At 38.6% G+C, this 21,074-nt stretch overlaps 1 long non-coding RNA gene and 1 other non-coding gene across 2 annotated transcripts; both read right to left on the bottom strand.

Moving 5' to 3' along the window:
* Nucleotides 1-2,621: 2,621 nt before the first annotated feature.
* Nucleotides 2,622-2,785, bottom strand: LOC146706345 (U1 spliceosomal RNA). The gene has a single exon (XR_014921786.1). It is a non-coding gene; the product is annotated as a U1 spliceosomal RNA (small nuclear RNA).
* A 6,607-nt stretch (nt 2,786-9,392) lies between these two features.
* Nucleotides 9,393-11,176, bottom strand: LOC146706344 (uncharacterized). Its single transcript, XR_014921523.1, has 3 exons — nt 10,538-11,176; nt 10,306-10,369; nt 9,393-9,907 (listed from the first exon to the last, which is right to left on the bottom strand). It is a non-coding gene; the product is annotated as an uncharacterized LOC146706344 (long non-coding RNA).
* Between the last annotated feature and the right edge of the window lie 9,898 nt (nt 11,177-21,074).

Raw genomic sequence — 21,074 nt, 5'->3', positions numbered from 1 at the left:
GCTATGCATCTAACCTCCATCATGGTTAGAAAATAATTCAGTTTGCATGTTTTATTTGGAAAAAAATTGGGGTTTTGTGATTTTTTCCATTTATGAGTTCCTAGGATTATGTGATCTAACTGGTATTTAAAGGGTTAGAATTCTGAATTTGAATGAAATTTTGATTTTCATGAACAGCACTGATGCTAATCTAAAAAATCAAGTAAAAAAAAGTGGAAATTTTTCTTAATATATATGAATTTTATAGCATTTTGTAGTTGTAAACAAGGGGTGGCCATTTTTGGCCACGAACAAGCTGAGAGGGAGTTTTCATGTTTTTGCTCTCTCTGCACAAAAATAACAATGCATTATAATCAATGTTGATGTGAATCAATTACATGACCCATACTCTACTATTAATAATACAAGAAATTTCAGTAGCAACTCAATTATATAAAATTGCAAGATTTGAGGTTGTCTTCCAGCTAGTCGCAGTGGACAAACAAACTGGTGTTTAAAGGGTTAAAAATGTAAAAAGTAATAATTATTTTATATTTATGAAAAGAACTGAAGTTACTTAAAAGCTTTATGCAGATAAAATGGCAAAATAAACATGAAAATAACAGACCTAATCTGTTGGTGGCCACGAACAAGCTGAAAGGGTAGTGATTTTGAACAAAGGCAAGGCAAGGCAAATTTATTTGTATAGCACAATTCAACAACAAGGTGATTCAAAGTGCTTTACAGAGACATTAGAAACAAAAACAAATAAAAAGTATGATTTTAAATTGATTAAAACAAGCAAACAAACAAACTAACTAAACACACACATTTCACACCTGTTCGCGCGATCTGAACCCTTATCGTAAGGGGAGCTACCAGTCCTTCTGTGGACGAGCTACTTTCTATTTTAAATTCCCTGAATTTAAAATACTCTCTAGACCCAGTCTAGACCCAGCTGGGGAGCTACCCAGAGCTCTAACCCACTTAACAAACAAACAAACAAACAAAGCAGTATGTAAAATCAAAACAGATAAAATCAGAACAGTAGATAAAATCAGTAGTTAATGTAAGTTTTGAAATTTAAGCTTAACTAATTAACAAACAAACAAAACAGTATATAAAATCAAAACAGATAAAATCAGAAATAGATAAGATCAGTAGTTAATGTAAGTTGAGAAACTGCTTTTTCAATGATCTTACTTAAAAACGGGAGATTTGAGATCGGCCTGTAGTTGTTCATTTGTGTCTTGTCAAGATTGTCCTTTTTCAGTATAGGTTGATTACAGCAGTTTTTAGTGGTTCTGGAAACACACCTGACATTAAGGAAAAGTCGACGATCTGTAACAGGTCTGACTCTAAAGTCTTTGAGACCTTTTTGAAAAAACTTGTTGGCAGGACATCTAAACAGCAAGAGGAGGAGTTCAGTTGACCTAAGATGTCCTCCAGGTCTTTGCTGTTAATCGGGTGAAACTCTTTGATGGTGTTTAAACAGTTTTTCAGTGGACACAGTACATATCCTGGATCTGCTGTTGATGTACCAACTGCTTGTCTAATCTTTTGGATTTTGTCTGTGAAGAATTTGGCAAAGTCATTGCAGGCCATGGTTGAATGAAGTTCAGCTGCCACTGGCACAGGAGGGTTTGTTAGCCTGTCAACTGTAGAAAATAAGACCCGAGCATTATGGCTGTTTTTAGTGATGATGTCAGAGAAGTAGGACCTTCTTGCACTCCTCAGTTGTAAATTATAATTGTGAAGTTTCTCTTTATAGATGTCATAATGAACCTGGAGGTTTGTTTTTCTCCATCTGCGCTCAGCTTTCCTACACTCTCTTTTTTCATTTTTCACTAGTGTGGAGTTTCTCCATGGAGACTTTTTCCTTCCAGAGATAACCTTCACCTTAATGGGGGCAATAGTATCCATTACATTTAACAGTTTTGCCTTAAAGCTATTGACGAGCTCATTGACTGAACCTTTGGACAGGTCAGGTGTTAATGGGAAGACCTGGTTAAAGATCTCACTACTGTCTTCAGTTATACACCGTTTTGTGATCACTGCTGTTGATATATTTGTGTGGGCTGAGATTTTACTTTCAAAGAAAACACAGTAATGATCAGATAAGCCCACATCAGACACAGCAATGTTTGAAATGCTCAGGCTTGGAGATCAGTAGGTCAAGAGTGTGTCCTCTATTATGTGTGGCCTCTGTTACATGCTGAGTCAGCCCAAAGTTGCCCAGAGTGTTACTCAGGTCTTTAGTCCCTTTGTCCTGAGGGTTGTCCACATGGATGTTAAAATCCCCAACAATAATTACACAGTCGAAATCAACACAGATCACAGACAGCAGTTCACTGAGGTCATTAATGAATCATTTCAATGTAAGCAGCTGTCTCCTGGAAGTTTTCAGTCTTTTGAATATGTGGCTTTACAGCTGAAGGCCCCATCCAAAGTTGTGTTTGTTAATGTTTACAGGCCTCCCAAATGCTGCACAGACTTTTTTAAATAAGACAGCATCCCCTCCTCCTCTCCTGCTTACCCTGGACTCACTGATAAAACTGTAGTTAGGAAGCCAGAAGATTGCATGACGTCGTCATTGAAAATAAGCGCAAACATTCCCACTGATTTTTCTTTCAACATATGATGAGGGGAGAGCGCGAACGCAGTCCCCACTACCAGAAATTATGTAGTCGAGATTCCCACATTTGGGGAATTCGCAGGCTGTCAGCAAAGCCAGAGTGCAATGGCTGAGCCTCGACCTGAGAGAACCACCTTCGTGATCATGGTATCTCTCCTACCAGGTAAGTATGAATTCTTTAGCTCACATATGGGGCAGTCTTTCACACACAAACCCTGCACACTCACGGTGCTCACAATCTCAAAATCAACACAAACACAGCCTGTAGGAAGCTGGGACTACACACTATTTATATATACACATGAAGCAGTTTCCAACAGAGCCCCATAAGGTTATTTAGCTTTACAAATACCGGGAGAATTTCCCATCATGCATTGCTGTATCTGCGCAACAAGAGCTAGCTGAAAGATAACTTTTTTTCATCCATTTAACCTCCTTAAATCCACCAACAAACCACCAGAAGTTCAGCTAACTCAAAGGTAAAGCACGCTGCTAAACGAGTTTGTCTGATACTCGGGAAAAAGAGGATAAACGCAAAAGTTTTCTAGTTGAAGCACAGTCACTTCCGGTCTTTTCGTTAACTGCTGCTAGGCAACCAACAGTTTCCCGCTACGGTCTCGGAGTATGAACAGTGTTGCTCACGAAAACACGTCTGTGAACATGTCCGTGTGCAACAAACAACCAGAAAACAATCCAAATAAAAACACTAAAAATTTACTCATTAACAACGACTGAATTCACTCAGAGCAACTTTTTGCTTTGGCGGGAGTTTATTACCTGCTAAAGATGGCAGGAAGTCTCAAATCACGCGGGTCCGGCGCACATACACGTCTGGATGGTACAGCATAACCAGGTTAAGACATCTCTAAAAAAATATATTTTTGAGTGTTTTTCAGTGTTTTTAATTATTTGTTTTAATTTTGTTTATTTTCCATTGTTCACTGTGGCCTGATAAACATTTTATCAAAATATATTTCATAAGGCCATCGCTAAATATTTACAAGAAATCAGGCATTATACAGTGTGTAAACTTCAGTGTGATTTGGATGCTCAGCAGAAAATGTAGCCAGATATCAGCTGGGTTTAGATACATTTCAGATAAGAAAACCTTTGTTAGTCCCAGAGTTGGGAAATTCAAATTGTTACTGCAGCAGAGTACACAAGGCAGGAACAAATGAACACACACAGCATACCTAACAGCAATAATGCTATGCAAAAATAGAAGAAATATAGACTAAGAAATAGATAAGTACTTATATATGTAAGTCTATTTATCTATATCCATAGCCATCTATCTATATATATCTACATACATACATATACTTATATATGATGTAATAATACAGATTACTATTAGAAGAAGAATGAAACACAAGAAAACCCCAGGAAGGAGATCCTGTTTATTTTAATACCTGCAGTTGCCATCCCATTGGTTATCGCTTGCCTCTTCTTTCTGGTTTGCTTGTGTCGCAATAAACATAAGGCTTCAAATGACACACCACCTCGTTCCCAGCTCAGCAGCTCACCCTCCCAGGACACGGAGCTGTCGCCCCTGAATCATCAAAAACAACAGGTAGCAATAATAATAACAAGGTAACATTAAATATGGTCACAGTAAATGTGATTTACATACATTTGTTTAAGTATTGTTGAATTCTGGTGGCCAGAGTCTTTGGTGACATGTATTTATTGTTTCATGGCTGCAGGCGAAGCTGCGTGAGATTAACATGTCAGCAGTGCGATTTATGGAGGGGCTCGGTGAGGACCGGTTTGGCAAGGTGTACAAGGGCCACCTATATGGCACAGTACCTGGTGAGCAGACCCAAGTGGTGGCCATAAAAACTTTAAAGGACAAGGTAGATTCTGCTCTTTGTGAGGAATTTCACCATGAAGCTATGGTCCGTTTCCATCTGCAGCACCCAAACATTGTTTGTTTGCTTGGCGTGGTCATTTCATAGTGCAGTGGTTGGGTGTTAATAGGTATTAACAGGTATTGCACACTGATATATGCAAAGACCCCAGTGTGTGAATATGTGGTGTACATTCATTGCTGTTGTGCAGTGTACAGTCTGACAGCAGCTGGAGGGAAAGGCCTCCAAAATGTCCACTTGGAACACGGCCTGTCACTGAAGGGTGACCTGTATGGGGTGGGAGCTGTTATCTGACAGGGATAACTACCTCCACTGGGTCAAGAGGACATCCCAGAACAGAGCTAGTTTTCTTGATGAACCTGTTCAGTTTCTTCCTATCCCCAGCAGACCACACCATAAAACATGGACAATACCACCACAGCGTCTGAGGTCTTCAGGAGCTCTCCCTGCTCCCTTCTAAAAGACTTCTCTGTTGCAAATACAACCGTCTTTATCCTTTTGTGTAGATGTACACTCTGTTGTTACTCCAGATCCGTTTATTAATCAGATCACTTATATGAGTCAGCTATCTTAATGCCCATTCTCTGGATGTTCACTGGTGTAGGTGGAGTCCACTACCTGCTCCTTGGTTTTCGGAGTGTTGATCTGGAAGTGGTTCTGCTGGCACCAGTTGACAAAGTCCTCAGTCAGTTCTCTGTATTCCCTGTTGTCCTGTTGTACACATCGAGGAGATGCTCTCATTGCCCACCCATTATTTTAAAATAGAGATAGCCTACATAGTTCATACATATGAGAGACCATTATGAGCCAATTAGGAGAAAGCATTAAATGAGCTGTGGGCCACTGCTGGCACTGTCATCACATTGGAGGGTCACTTTAGTGTTCAAGTAGTATAAAAACGTTTGTCTTTAAACAAGAAAAAACTCACTAATATTTCAGAAAATGTAGTGTTTTGTTTTAATTTTCAAATATTGTATAACAAGGCAAAACTGCAAATGTGAATGCAAATTCTTTTTCCTCAATCTTAATTAACTAAAACCTTTCATTGAATAAAAAAAGAATTGGCACTCAGACATGTGGCAGCACTTTGCTATAATTTTTGTTTTATTTAACAAAATAAAAATGCAGACATAAGTGTACATTTATGTCTACTAGTGAAAATTGTTTTCTTTACAAATAACTCTCACTGAACTAACACAGCCAATCCCTCAACATGGTTTTACTCTCTGCTCATATTGCCTTCATATTAAATCATTTTTTGCTTTTTATAGAAGTTATTTTCACATTGCACTCAACAACAAAATCCCCCGTAACAAAAACTAACTTCAAGGACCAAAATGCACAATATTTCCTCACGTCAACAGTACGGGTGGCAAGTAGGGGTGATGTGGGCCTCACGCAAGTCGGCCCCGGGCCGTGTGTTTCAGACCGCTGATTCACCTACTGTCACTATAGTGAAATTACTGTTTTTGTTTTGAAAGGTTACTAGTGGATGCTGGCAACCATCTTGGAAGAGAACAATACAATCTGTTGTAAGGCCTTCACTGGAAAATTGTGTATTTAGAATATAATACCAACATGTCATTTGAAGATAACATAGTATTTCAGTGACCAAATAGTATTTGGGTAAAAGTCACTGAATAGTGTTGGAATAAAGTGTGAAAATTGTGAAGAATTAAAATATCCAGGAGCTCAAATTGGATATTTTGTTTCAATCATATTTTATCAACACAAATTGCACAGGTTTATTGAATATGAATAACTTCACCTCAGTTGTTTAAGCTCCTGCCAAAGCAAAACATCTGTGTGCAACCAGTGTCCACTATTGAATTAAGTAAACCCAACATGTTCTTTTTCAGTGCATAATCACATTTAGTGAAATAAACTATTAAACCAGAATTACATATTAGGATTTAGCCAAGTGTTAGGATGTAATGCAGAGTAGTATTTCTAGTAGGCTTTTTTTGATATGCCTGTTTTCATTTTATTTTCTAATTTTTAAAGAAGGCTTTAGAAAGGTCAAAATAAATCTTCTGTAAGGGAGTATCAGCTATTCTAGTAGAATTTATTTTACCAATGCAAGGGTGCATTAGTACCTTGTAATACAACATATCTATTTCATAAAGGGCGAACACAAATGTCCAAAGAGACTTCCTGGCAGCTGCCATTTTAAGTATAACCTCTGGTACGGGCACGTTCAGTTTGCAGCAGCTATACAACAGTGGCCTCTAGAGGTGTTTACACACTATGACCAAATCAGACAATGCAGCACAACACGCAGGTCGCCCCAATGAATTGATTAGGCTGGTAGCAGTGACTTGTTAACTTATCATTTGTCAAGCATATCTCCCATGAATGATATGAAATAATTTAGAGACATAACATTGACATCACAAAGTAGAAGCTGCAATCAGTTTTTAGGAAAGTGAGTTTAATAAGAGTAAAATAATGCAGTAATTTCTTAGATTTTATAATCCCTTTATAAATCATGTTGGCTACAGCCTATTTAGCAGTGCAACAAGAGCATTAGACAAACAAACAAATAAATAAACAGTCAGCAAAAACAAAAAAGTTAGTACCCAGGGATAAAAATGTTGAGTATGAAAGGGAAACCTAATGGACAGATGTGATGCCTGAACAGTGGTGGCTTTAAGTGATGTATCAACTTAAACATGCATCCACAGTCTATGTTACATAAGTACGATGATCAGTGGTGACGGCTGGCGCCACTTTGGAAGCAGAAACTGTTGGTTTGAAAGCCTTTAGTGTCTCCTTGTGGCGGGACTCTTATACTGTACTGTGAGATGTCGAGCAGTGACACCCCCCCCCCCGTCACTCTGGCTCCTACCTCAAAGCACACTGTGTGCTGTCGATCTTACGTGCTGCACAATAATATTCAATATTTAGTATTTACTGTTATATTCACATAGATCATCGCGATGATGTTATTTATTATATTGCTCTCTTTTTTTTTGCTCGTTTTCTTTCCTGACAGGTGATCCAGGTGATGGATATATGTATTTTTTTGTCTGTTTGTTTTTCTTTTTTGTCCTTTATCACGTTCCTCTTCCCCGCTGTTTTTCCTTTCCTCTTTCTTTCTCCGTTTTCTTTCCCGCAGTCAAATCTGTCCCATGTTTAGCAAGTGAAAATAAAACAAAATAAACAATAAAAGCAAAGGTGAATCAAATAGATCATTAAGGCAAGGCTGGGATGGTCCATTTGGTAAAGTAAATCTGTTGGGCATCTTTCTTTGTCTTTCCACAATAATTCTGATGGCAAAAGAACCAAACGGGACAGGCAAAAAAAAGAAAAGAAGATGTCGAGCAGTGTCAGTAGTATGCTAGAAAGTGATACATTAACATTTCTGGGGTCACCATGAAGAGCTTACTTCCTTTCTTGCTCAGTGTGTAAAATGTGGTACTTAATGGATTGAAAAGAAAAATGATGGCACCCTTGTAGTTCACACAGGTGGTGATGATTCAGGGTTTTAATTTGTAAGGTTTGAATTTTGAGCCATCATAAATTTTAAACCAGGAAAGTATAATATTTAACACATGATAAGTCAAAGCTAATATAGCTGCTCATATATAGCTACTTATAATTTGAAGAGCTGCCTACACCAATGAGTAGACTTCCCAGAATGGAAACAGCACTCTTTGTGTGGTTGGAGAAAACAGTCAAGTTGTTAAGAACTCTGACTGAGAAGAATCCGCCTGTGTACAGCAGCAGGCTGCCTTCCTAGAATTTGGATATCCCCCGTGCGCTCGTCTCTGCATTATGTGCATTACCTCTCTTAGAAAATTAAAACCGCAGCAGCTTTTTATAGTTTTCTTCATTCACTATCAGCTTACACCAAAAGTCTACTCTGAAGAAGATTATTCAAAACATGCAACACAGTCACCAATCCCAGCAAATCCACCCCTAAGTCAGACTGTACAATACAGAAAATAAAAGAGCTACAGCTCAGACTCTACAGGCTTCAGTTAGCATGTTAAATGTGAAAGCTCAGTTAGAAAAAGACTGAACAAAAACGGCCTGAGTTTAGCAATTAACCAAAGTGACAAACATTGCTCTAAATAATACTCCCCTAATCCAAGTAGTCACCCAAACCTGGACGTGGATTTAGAGGCCCGAGGGCCATCTCACACATTTATTCAGAATAAAACAAGTTTCAATTAAAAAAAAATCAAAATCTTGTGGACGTATGCCTTTTACATGTTGGTAAAATGTTTAGGATGAGATGGAGATATAACACTCATGCACCCTGAAAATTATGAAGGTCTAAACATGTATCAAAGGGACTCACTGAACATCAGTGGATTTCTATGGGGCAAACGTACTTAAACTAGCCACTGTGACCATTGAGGCAGAGCAGAATGAATGATACTGACAGGAACTATGAGGGTTTGTAGTTAAATTCCTGCTCTTACACACTGTAAAATCGAATTAGTTAGAACTCAAAATAATTGAGGAAACTCGTTGCCTCAAAAAAATTGAGTAAAGCTTAGCTAAAAATGACTAAATTAGGACAACTTATTTATTTTGAGTACTCTGTACAAGCTCATTTGTTCCCAGAACTCAAGAAAATTGGATCAAGTTTACGTAAGTTGACCAAGTTAGGGCAACTTACTCATTTTGAGTACACTGTAAAGCCTTGTTAGTTCCCAGAACTCAAAAAAATTAAGGAAACTCATTGCCTCAAAAAAACTAAGTAAAGCTTACTTAAGATGCCTGTTAGGACAACTTATACAGTGCAAGTCTGCAGTATTAAGAATAACTTGATATTTCTGACTGTACAGTGCTAATTGTTTACTTACTGACAAACATTTCAAGTTCAACTAAATGAAAAAACAATTTGTGGTAACCTGAATAAGATTAAAAATAATTAACAACACTTTTTGTCTTGATGTTAAAATCAGACCAACTTTTATTTTCAAACACAACAAAGTATAACAGCCAACATACTGGACACTGTTCTGCTGAACAACAAACAATTATATTGCCATCACTGTTATAATCTTACAATGAAACAAGGTCGCAGATGTAATTATTCTGAAAATAAGTTTAGGCCTACCACAAGTTTGTTTTGTACTTACATTACTTATATAATCAAAATAAAAATATGTGTTGTTCTGTCACAAGTGCAGTCTCTAATTTAAACAACACATTTGTTTTGCATTCCAACACATGAGCTGGAATGTTGTAATATTTTAAGGATGGCTTGTTTCCAGTCCAGGCATTACTGCCTGAATGACTATCATGGATCGAGGTGATCCAAATGTAGGTGCAGAAGAAAGTCTTTAACTTCCCTTAAGTACAGTGGCAGTGGATGTGGGTTGGAGATGCAATGAGCTTGAACCTGCAGGCGACCATCTTCACTGACCACACCATCTGTGACGGAGGACTCATCTCTCCTGGTGTCCTGCAAGCAAACAATCATATTTTTTGGAACATGAACTTAATTGCTTTCTTAAAACATTTTTTTCTGCATTTGGTATAAAACAGACTCCAATTTGGACAATCTCAGGCTCCCTCCCCACTGGAGAGGTGACATTCAATGTCCCAATTGTCAGTCTGGATAGCCCTGACCCCCACCCGACACACAATAATGTCATGAAAGCATCATTTTAAAAAGGGCTATGCAAACATGGCCAATAACTTTCATTCTAATGATGTGCAAAATGATTTGGGCACAAAACAAATTTTGCTGTTAGAAAACTTGCAGACTTCACTATATTCAGTGTAGACCCTCTAAACTAAGTTTGGGGGATGTGATCTTTCAAGAAATGCAGACCAAACTGTTGTTGTTTGTTTACTTACACAGCATGTCTTGTAGAATTAACTGGAGTCACCAGCAACAGCCTAGTGCAGTCATATCTCAAGTCTAATGACAGAAGACAGGAAAAGATCAGTAAAGAAACAACTTCCCCAAACCAAAAAAGAAGTAAAACAATAAGTAAAACAGGCTGATCTAAAGTATGCTTAAAGTTCAGCCTGAATAATATAAATGTCACTGACAGTTGCTAATATATTGGAAAACCAAAATACTTACCACTGAGTTGATGTCTTTCTGTCCAACAGCAGGAGTGCTGGTCCCGAGCCTCAAAGACAGTAAGAAGCAAGCAGAGGGAGAAAAAACAGAACATTTTTCAGAAACCGATTTGATCCTTAATGGCTGTGCAATCATTGTAACATAGAGTTTGCTTATGTTGTTAAATAAAGGCTAGATTTGACATTAATAGATGCCACAGATGTTCAAGGTGCCACAAAGCATGAAAAAAATAGACATCTCAGAAAACGTCGGGGCATTTTTGCAAATATGTGATGTCTTGATAAATCGAGCAGATATTTGAACTTTCGACAGCTACATTCTCGCCTGAAAATATCTTAAAAGTTGATTTTGTGACCCAGAAAAAGCAATAAGCCGCGCTCCTCCGCCATTGGCGAGCTTACAAGTACGCACAGGCTCCGACAACCATGGCCGACATATGCGATCCTCCTTTCCCCTAGATTACCCTTTCTGGGTCACAAAATAACCTTTTAAGATATTTTCAGTGGAGAATGTAGCTGTGTAATGCTCAAATATCTACTTAATTTATCAAAATATCACATATTTGCAAAAGTGCTTCCACGTTTTCGGAGAGCTCTGTTACCCACCAGCGCGATAGCTGACCGGGAGGTCAAGGCTTGATAAGAGTCCGCAAACACAGCTAACTCTTGGCTTATTGTTTTCACCCCCCCCGAAGAATTTTGTCTGGGCTCTTATCTCACTTTTTTATTTCAAACAATCAACAGAAAATTTCACAGACATATTTTTATATAAGGTTTTTAAGGCTGTGGTGTTAATTTTTAAGTAACATGAGCCCAGCCGCAGCAGCAACGCTAGGCTAACACTAACTAGCTAGCACGATTATAAACCTGGTGCTAAACTAAGAGAAGCCACAAAATCAGTTTGAATAAGAGTAAACATTTACTCACCAAGTCAGTGTATCAGGTAAAGATCCACAGCAATGACAACAATAATCCCTTGAGCTGACGCTTTTCTAGGTTTGCTCATAAAAAATGCTGGCACCATGAACATGCGGACTGATCCGTGCTAGGGAGGAGGACGGTAGTGACGTGGCATTTTCAAAACACATCTTTCATCCTTCCACACTGAGAAGAAAAACTTCCATCTTACTTAGTTTTTCTAAGTTAAGACAACTCAAATAAATTGAGTTTATCAGCATTTCTGTAGAGGACAGAACCACCTGCTTTAATCTACCATGATGCTCTGTGTTATGTTGTCATGGCAATATGAAGTCAAATAAATACAAATATATAAACTGCACATTTGAAGGAGGACAAGAAGACAGGCAACTGGAAGAGCTTTTGAAGCAGGAAAACTTTTCTGGATTACTCTTAATTTAACTGGAAATTTTGCGAATACAAGTCAAGGAGGAAACAAGGAGGCAGGTTGGATTATATTTGAGGACAGGACGCACGAAGGAGAAGCATGAGGAGAGAGAAAACAGCAGAGCGATGGTGCAGAGCTAATCGTGGGTCAAGTCGAAGAAGCAAGCATCAAAACTGTGAGTAAACATAACATATAAAGACTTAAAAATTACTGTGCTGATTAAGGAAACATTAAATTTGGTTAGTTTGGGGTCTGCAGCTTCAGGTTTGTGGGTTCAGTTGGTCTCAAAATTGAGGAAAGACAAAAAAATTTCTTTTGAAAGGTTGTTGGAGGATTTTTACTGTAAGAAATATCTGGGTGTGCAACTGCTTTTATTTAAAAAAAAATTTAATTTTATTTAGTCACATTGGAAAGGGAAAATTGGAGGATCGGGACAATAATGTGGCCAGATTTACTGTTTCCTTAATCAGAACAATAAGTTTGATCTGAACTAGAAATTTTGAAATGGGTTATTTTCTTTCTTCTCTACTGATCACTGTGTGATCGGTTGAGTTACTTGTCAGTCTACATTTATGTTAAAGGTAATTTTAAAAAATGCAGTTTATTCGTAATTTTGTAGAAAAAGGCTCCGCACCTATGAAAAAACAGAAAATGGGTATCCACACCCCCAAAATTCCTGTAGATCAGAGTAGCTAAGCCCTGGTTAACTGCAATTATATAACAGAAGATGAAAAATATTGGAATGATTGAAAGAAACAAAGATTGCTTTAGGGTTTGAAGATTTGACTTTCTTATTGAAAGAGACGAAAACTAATCCATGTGTGACACTGAGAAAAAAACTGAAAGCTTAAAAGATCTGGAGGTCTGACTACTGTTATTCAAATGTGCAAAATTGTTTTAATGACATTAGAAAGAAAAATGGGATGTTTAAAAAGGTAATATATAAAGATGATTTTTATATTACTTGAAAAAATGATGTTGTTTAGCGCTTCTGTACTTAGAAAAATGCTGGGTCACTAGTAAGCTGAGATTTAATGTGATAAACTGAGGAAAGGTAATATAATCTACACACTCGCTGTTATTGTTGCAATCCATACACCAGTTAATATTTAATCAATCGTCATTCATAATTGGTGATCTATGCAAGTTTTAAGGAATAATATTTGAATTGAGGTTGAATGACGCTCTGCCTCTGTGGTCAAGTACAGACATAGGCCTTAAGCAACCATGAGCCACTGATAAGTGTGGCAGATTAGGAAACATGCATACAGTTCATTAGTTAGACTCCTATGAGCCACTAATAGGAGAAAATGAGCACGCAATAAAGTGGACTTGTTAGGGAGAGATTGCCATCAGAGTTAAAACACTCCAACTCAATTTTGATGACAGAAACAGCTAAAAAATGAGCGTTTTGTTGAAACTGATGACAAAATCCTGATCAGATACAGACAGACACATGCATACAACACACACTACTGCTCAAAAGTTTGTGGTCAGATTCAAACATTCTTGTCTTAATTTTAAAATTATATTTGCTATAACATAAAATTAGGCAAAGTTTATCAGAAATGTTTTCACAGATGTGTGTTTAATGAATCATTTATGTTAAATCACCCATGATGCATTAGGAAATGTCTACACACTTATACATGGGCCCATTTTTAGTAACCATCACTGCTGTGTGGACAGATCACATGGTTATAAACCAGCTGAAAACTGACTTCAAACCTTTGAGCTGTAGTGTAGATTGCAATGATAGTGTATAGTTATCTATTACAGAAGAACATATAGAAATATGAGGACAGGGAGACACTGTAAAAAAGTTATGAGCTGTCTTGCTGCAGAGAAAGTGGAGTCTGTCATCCTTGAAAAGCTCCCAAGATAGGCAGCTGGCAGGTTGAATGATGCTCTGCCTCTGTGGTCAAGTACAGACATAGGCCTTAAGCAACCATGAGCCACTGATAAGTGTGACAGATTAGGAAACATGCATACAGTTCATTAGTTAGACTCCTATGAACCACTAATAGGAGAAAATGAGCACGCAATAAAGTGGACTTGTTAGGGAGAGATTGCCATCAGTGTTAAAACACTCCAACTCAATTTTTGATGACAGAAACAGCTAAAAAATGAGCGTTTTGTTGACACTGATGACAAAATCCTGATCAGATACAGACAGACACATGCATACAACACACACTACTGCTCAAAAGTTTGTGGTCAGTTTCAAACATTCTTGTTTTAATATTAAAATTAAATTTGCTATAACATAAAATTAGGCAAAGTTTATCAGAAATGTTTTCACAGATGTGTGTTTAATGAATCATTTATGTTAAATCACCCATGATGCATTAGGAAATGTCTACACACTTATACATGGGCCCATTTTTAGTAACCATCACTGCTGTGTGGACAGATCACATGGTTATAAACCAGGTGAAAATTGACTTCAAACCTTTGAGCTGTAGTGTAGATTGCAATGATAGTGTATAGTTATGTATTACAGAAGAACATATACAAGTCTGAGGACAGGGAGACACTGTAAAAAAGTTATGAGCTGTCTTGCTGCAGAGAAAGTGGAGTCTGTCATCCTTGAAAAGCTCCCAAGATAGGCAGCTGGCAGGTTGAATGATGCTCTGCCTCTGTGGTCAAGTACAGACATAGGCCTTAAGCAACCATGAGCCACTGATAAGCGTGAGAATTTAGTGCACTTAATGCAGCGGTCCCCAACCCCCGGGCCTCGGACCGGTACCGGTCCGTGAGTCGTTTGGTACCGGGCCGCGAGAGTTGAGGCTCAGGTGTGAAATGTATGGTTTTCAGGGTTTTTATCGGTTTTCAGCGTTATTTTGTTATCGTTTTTATCGTTAACTCGGTGTCCCTGGGTCTTTTCAAGTGTGTTATGAATAAATCTTCTTTTTTTCGGTACCGGTACTAGTTTTATTTTGTTGTATTTATCCGCGACACCTTAAAGGCCGGTATGTGAAAATATTGTCGGGCATAAACCGGTCCGTTGCCCAAAAAAGGTTGAGGACCGCTGACTTAATGCATGTTTCCTAATTATATACGTATGAGCCACTAATAGGAGAAAATGAGCACGCAATAAAGTGGACTTGTTAGGGAGAGATTGCCATCAGAGTTAAAACACTCCAACTCAATTTTGATGACAGAAACAGCTAAAAAAATGAGCGTTTTGTTGACACTGATGACAACATCCTGATCAGATACAGACAGACACATGCATACAACACACACTACTGCTCAAAGGTTTGTGGTCAGTTTCAAACAGTTGTTTTTTAATTAATAATTTACATTTACTTTTAACATAATATTACATGAAAATTATCAGAAATGTTTTCACAGATGTGTGTTTAATGAATCATTTATGTTAAATCACCCATGATGCATTAGGAAATGTCTACACACTTATACATGGGCCCATTTTTAGTAACCATCACTGCTGTGTGGACAGATCACATGGTTATAAACAGGTGAAAATTGACTTCAAACTTTTGAGCTGTAGTGTAGATTGCAATGATAGTGTATAGTTATCTATTACAGAAGAACATATAGAAGTCTGAGGACAGGGAGACACTGTAAAAAAGTTATGAGCTGTCTTGCTGCAGAGAAAGTGGAGTCTGTCATCCTTGAAAAGCTCCCAAGATAGGCAGCTGGCAGGTTGAATGATGCTCTGCCTCTGTGGTCAAGTACAGACATAGGCCTTAAGCAACCATGAGCCACTGATAAGTGTGAGAAATTAGTGCACTTAATGCAGCGGTCCCCAACCCCCGGGCCTCGGACCGGTACCGGTCCGTGAGTCGTTCGGTACCGGGCCGCGAGAGTTGAGGCTCAGGTGTGAAATGTGTGGTTTTCAGGGTTTTTTATCAGTTTTCACCGTTATTTTGTTATCGTTTTTATCGTTAACTCGGTGTCCCTGGGTCTTTTCAAGTGTGTTATGAATAAATCTTCTTTTTTTCGGTACCGGTACTAGTTTTGTTTTGTTGTATTTATCCGCGACACCTTAAAGGCCGGTATGTGAAAATATTGTCGGGCATAAACCGGTCCGTTGCGCAAAAAAGGTTGAGGACCGCTGACTTAATGCATGTTTCCTAATTATGTACGTATGAGCCACTAATAGGAGAAAATGAGCACGTAATAAAGTGGACTTGTTAGGGAGAGATTGCCATCAGAGTTAAAACACTCCAACTCAATTTTGATGATAGAAACAGCTAAAAAATGAGCGTTTTGTTGACACTGATGACAAAATCCTGGTCAGATACAGACAGACACATGCATACAACACACACTACTGCTCAAAAGTTTGTGGTCAGAATCAAACAGTTGTTTTTTAATTAATAATTTACATTTACTTTTAACATAATATTACATGAAAATGATCAGAAATGTTTTCACAGATGTGTGTTTAATGAATCATTTATGTTAAATCACCCATGATGCATTAGGAAATGTCTACACACTTATACGTGAGCCAAATTTTAGTAACCATCACTGCTGTGTGGACAGATCACATGGTTATAAACAGGTGAAAATTGACATCAAACTTTTGAGCTGTAGTGTAGATTGCAATGATAGCGTATAGTTATCTATTACAGAAGAATATATAGAAGTCTGAGGACAGGGAGACACTGTAAAAAAGTTATGAGCTGTCTTGCTGCAGAGAAAGTGGAGTCTGTCATCCTTGAAAAGCTCCCAAGATAGGCAGCTGGCAGGTTGAATGATGCTCTGCCTCTGTGGTCAAGTACAGACATAGGCCTTAAGCAACCATGAGCCACTGATAAGTGTGAGAAATTAGTGCACTTAATGCAGCGGTCCCCAACCCCCGGGCCTCGGACCGGTACCGGTCCGTGAGTCGTTTGGTACCGGGCCGCGAGAGTTGAGGCTCAGGTGTGAAATGTATGGTTTTCAGGGTTTTTATCGGTTTTCAGCGTTATTTTGTTATCGTTTTATCGTTAACTCGGTGTCCCTGGGTCTTTTCAAGTGTGTTATGAATAAATCTTCTTTTTTTCGGTACCGGTACTAGTTTTGTTTTGTTGTATTTATCCGCGACACCTTAAAGGCCGGTATGTGAAAATATTGTCGGGCATAAACCGGTCCGTTGCGCAAAAAAGGTTGAGGACCGCTGACTTAATGCATGTTTCCTAATTATATACGTATGAGCCACTAATAGGAGAAAATGAGCACGCAATAAAGTGGACTTGTTAGGGAGAGATTGCCATCAGAGTTAAAACACTCCAACTCAATTTTGATGATAGAAACAGCTAAAAAATGAGCGTCTTGTTGAAACTGATGACAAAATCCTGATCAGATACAGACAGACACATGCATACAGCACACACTACTGCTCAAAGGTTTGTGGTCAGATTCAAACTGTCGTCTTTTTAATTAATAATTTACATTTACTTTTAACATAATATTACATGAAAATGATCAGAAATGTTTTCACAGATGTTTGTTTAATTAATCATTGAAGTTAAATCACCCATGATGCATTAGGAAATGTCTACACACTTATACGTGAGCCAAATTTTAGTAACCATCACTGCTGTGTGGACAGATCACATGGTTATAAACAGGTGAAAATTGACATCAAACTTTTGAGCTGTAGTGTAGATTGCAATGATAGCGTATAGTTATCTATTACAGAAGAATATATAGAAGTCTGAGGACAGGGAGACACTGTAAAAAAGTTATGAGCTGTCTTGCTGCAGAGAAAGTGGAGTCTGTCATCCTTGAAAAGCTCCCAAGATAGGCAGCTGGCAGGTTGAATGATGCTCTGCCTCTGTGGTCAAGTACAGACATAGGCCTTAAGCAACCATGAGCCACTGATAAGCGTGAGAATTTAGTGCACTTAATGCAGCGGTCCCCAACCCCCGGGCCTCGGACCGGTACCGGTCCGTGAGTCGTTTGGTACCGGGCCGCGAGAGTTGAGGCTCAGGTGTGAAATGTATGGTTTTCAGGGTTTTTATCGGTTTTCAGCGTTATTTTGTTATCGTTTTTATCGTTAACTCGGTGTCCCTGGGTCTTTTCAAGTGTGTTATGAATAAATCTTCTTTTTTTCGGTACCGGTACTAGTTTTATTTTGTTGTATTTATCCGCGACACCTTAAAGGCCGGTATGTGAAAATATTGTCGGGCATAAACCGGTCCGTGGCGCAAAAAAGGTTGAGGACTACTGACTTAATGCATGTTTCCTAATTATATACGTATGAGCCACTAATAGGAGAAAATGAGCACGCAATAAAGTGGACTTGTTAGGGAGAGATTGCCATCAGAGTTAAAACACTCCAACTCAATTTTGATGACAGAAACAGCTAAAAAAATGAGCGTTTTGTTGACACTGATGACAAAATCCTGGTCAGATACAGACAGACACATGCATACAACACACACTACTGCTCAAAAGTTTGTGGTCAGTTTCAAACAGTTGTCTTTTAATTAATAATTTACATTTACTTTTAACATAATATTACATGAAAATTATCAGAAATGTTTTCACAGATGTGTGTTTAATGAATCATTTATGTTAAATCACCCATGATGCATTAGGAAATGTCTACACACTTATACATGGGCCCATTTTTAGTAACCATCACTGCTGTGTGGACAGATCACATGGTTATAAACAGGTGAAAATTGACTTCAAACTTTTGAGCTGTAGTGTAGATTGCAATGATAGTGTATAGTTATCTATTACAGAAGAACATATAGAAGTCTGAGGACAGGGAGACACTGTAAAAAAGTTATGAGCTGTCTTGCTGCAGAGAAAGTGGAGTCTGTCATCCTTGAAAAGCTCCCAAGATAGGCAGCTGGCAGGTTGAATGATGCTCTGCCTCTGTGGTCAAGTACAGACATAGGCCTTAAGCAACCATGAGCCACTGATAAGTGTGAGAAATTAGTGCACTTAATGCAGCGGTCCCCAACCCCCGGGCCTCGGACCGGTACCGGTCCGTGAGTCGTTCGGTACCGGGCCGCGAGAGTTGAGGCTCAGGTGTGAAATGTATGGTTTTCAGGGTTTTTATCAGTTTTCACCGTTATTTTGTTATCGTTTTTATCGTTAACTCGGTGTCCCTGGGTCTTTTCAAGTGTGTTATGAATAAATCTTCTTTTTTTCGGTACCGGTACTAGTTTTGTTTTGTTGTATTTATCCGCGACACCTTAAAGGCCGGTCTGTGAAAATATTGTCGGGCATAAACCGGTCCGTTGCGCAAAAAAGGTTGAGGACCGCTGACTTAATGCATGTTTCCTAATTATGTACGTATGAGCCACTAATAGGAGAAAATGAGCACGTAATAAAGTGGACTTGTTAGGGAGAGATTGCCATCAGAGTTAAAACACTCCAACTCAATTTTGATGATAGAAACAGCTAAAAAATGAGCGTTTTGTTGACACTGATGACAAAATCCTGGTCAGATACAGACAGACACATGCATACAACACACACTACTGCTCAAAAGTTTGTGGTCAGTTTCAAACAGTTGTTTTTTAATTAATAATTTACATTTACTTTTAACATAATATTACATGAAAATTATCAGAAATGTTTTCACAGATGTGTGTTTAATGAATCATTTATGTTAAATCACCCATGATGCATTAGGAAATGTCTACACACTTATACATGGGCCCATTTTTAGTAACCATCACTGCTGTGTGGACAGATCACATGGTTATAAACCAGGTGAAAATTGACTTCAAACGTTTGAGCTGTAGTGTAGATTGCAATGATAGTGTATAGTTATCTATTACAGAAGAACATATAGAAGTATGAGGACAGGGAGACACTGTAAAAAAGTTATGAGCTGTCTTGCTGCAGAGAAAGTGGAGTCTGTCATCCTTGAAAAGCTCCCAAGATAGGCAGCTGGCAGGTTGAATGATGCTCTGCCTCTGTGGTCAAGTACAGACATAGGCCTTAAGCAACCATGAGCCACTGATAAGTGTGAGAAATTAGTGCACTTAATGCAGCGGTCCCCAACCCCCGGGCCTCGGACCGGTACCGGTCCGTGAGTCGTTTGGTACCGGGCCACGAGAGTTGAGGCTCAGGTGTGAAATGTATGGTTTTCAGGGTTTTTATCGGTTTTCAGCGTTATTTTGTTATCGTTTTTATCGTTAACTCGGTGTCCCTGGGTCTTTTCAAGTGTGTTATGAATAAATCTTCTTTTTTTCGGTACCGGTACTAGTTTTGTTTTGTTGTATTTATCCGCGACACCTTAAAGGCCGGTATGTGAAAATATTGTCGGGCATAAACCGGTCCGTTGCGCAAAAAAGGTTGAGGACCGCTGACTTAATGCATGTTTCCTAATTATATACGTATGAGCCACTAATAGGAGAAAATGAGCACGCAATAAAGTGGACTTGTTAGGGAGAGATTGCCATCAGAGTTAAAACACTCCAACTCAATTTTGATGACAGAAACAGCTAAAAAAATGAGCGTTTTGTTGACACTGATGACAAAATCCTGGTCAGATACAGACAGACACATGCATACAACACACACTACTGCTCAAAAGTTTGTGGTCAGTTTCAAACAGTTGTCTTTTAATTAATAATTTACATTTACTTTTAACATAATATTACATGAAAATGATCAGAAATGTTTTCACAGATGTTTGTTTAATTAATCATTGAAGTTAAATCACCCATGATGCATTAGGAAATGTCTACACACTTATACGTGAGCCAAATTTTAGTAACCATCACTGCTGTGTGGACAGATCACATGGTTATAAACAGGTGAAAATTGACATCAAACTTTTGAGCTGTAGTGTAGATTGCAATGATAGCGTATAGTTATCTATTACAGAAGAATATATAGAAGTCTGAGGACAGGGAGACACTGTAAAAAAGTTATGAGCTGTCTTGCTGCAGAGAAAGTGGAGTCTGTCATCCTTGAAAAGCTCCCAAGATAGGCAGCTGGCAGGTTGAATGATGCTCTGCCTCTGTGGTCAAGTACAGACATAGGCCTTAAGCAACCATGAGCCACTGATAAGCGTGAGAATTTAGTGCACTTAATGCAGCGGTCCCCAACCCCCGGGCCTCGGACCGGTACCGGTCCGTGAGTCGTTTGGTACCGGGCCGCGAGAGTTGAGGCTCAGGTGTGAAATGTATGGTTTTCAGGGTTTTTATCGGTTTTCAGCGTTATTTTGTTATCGTTTTTATCGTTAACTCGGTGTCCCTGGGTC

This window comes from Copadichromis virginalis, linkage group LG7, assembly GCF_057382275.1.
Source record: "Copadichromis virginalis isolate Kocher_CV1m ecotype Utaka linkage group LG7, C_Virginalis_male_GT1.1, whole genome shotgun sequence".
Taxonomy (NCBI): Eukaryota; Metazoa; Chordata; class Actinopteri; order Cichliformes; family Cichlidae; genus Copadichromis; species Copadichromis virginalis.
The sequence above is the reverse complement of the archived record's forward strand: the minus strand, read 5'-3'. Positions and strand labels throughout refer to the sequence as shown.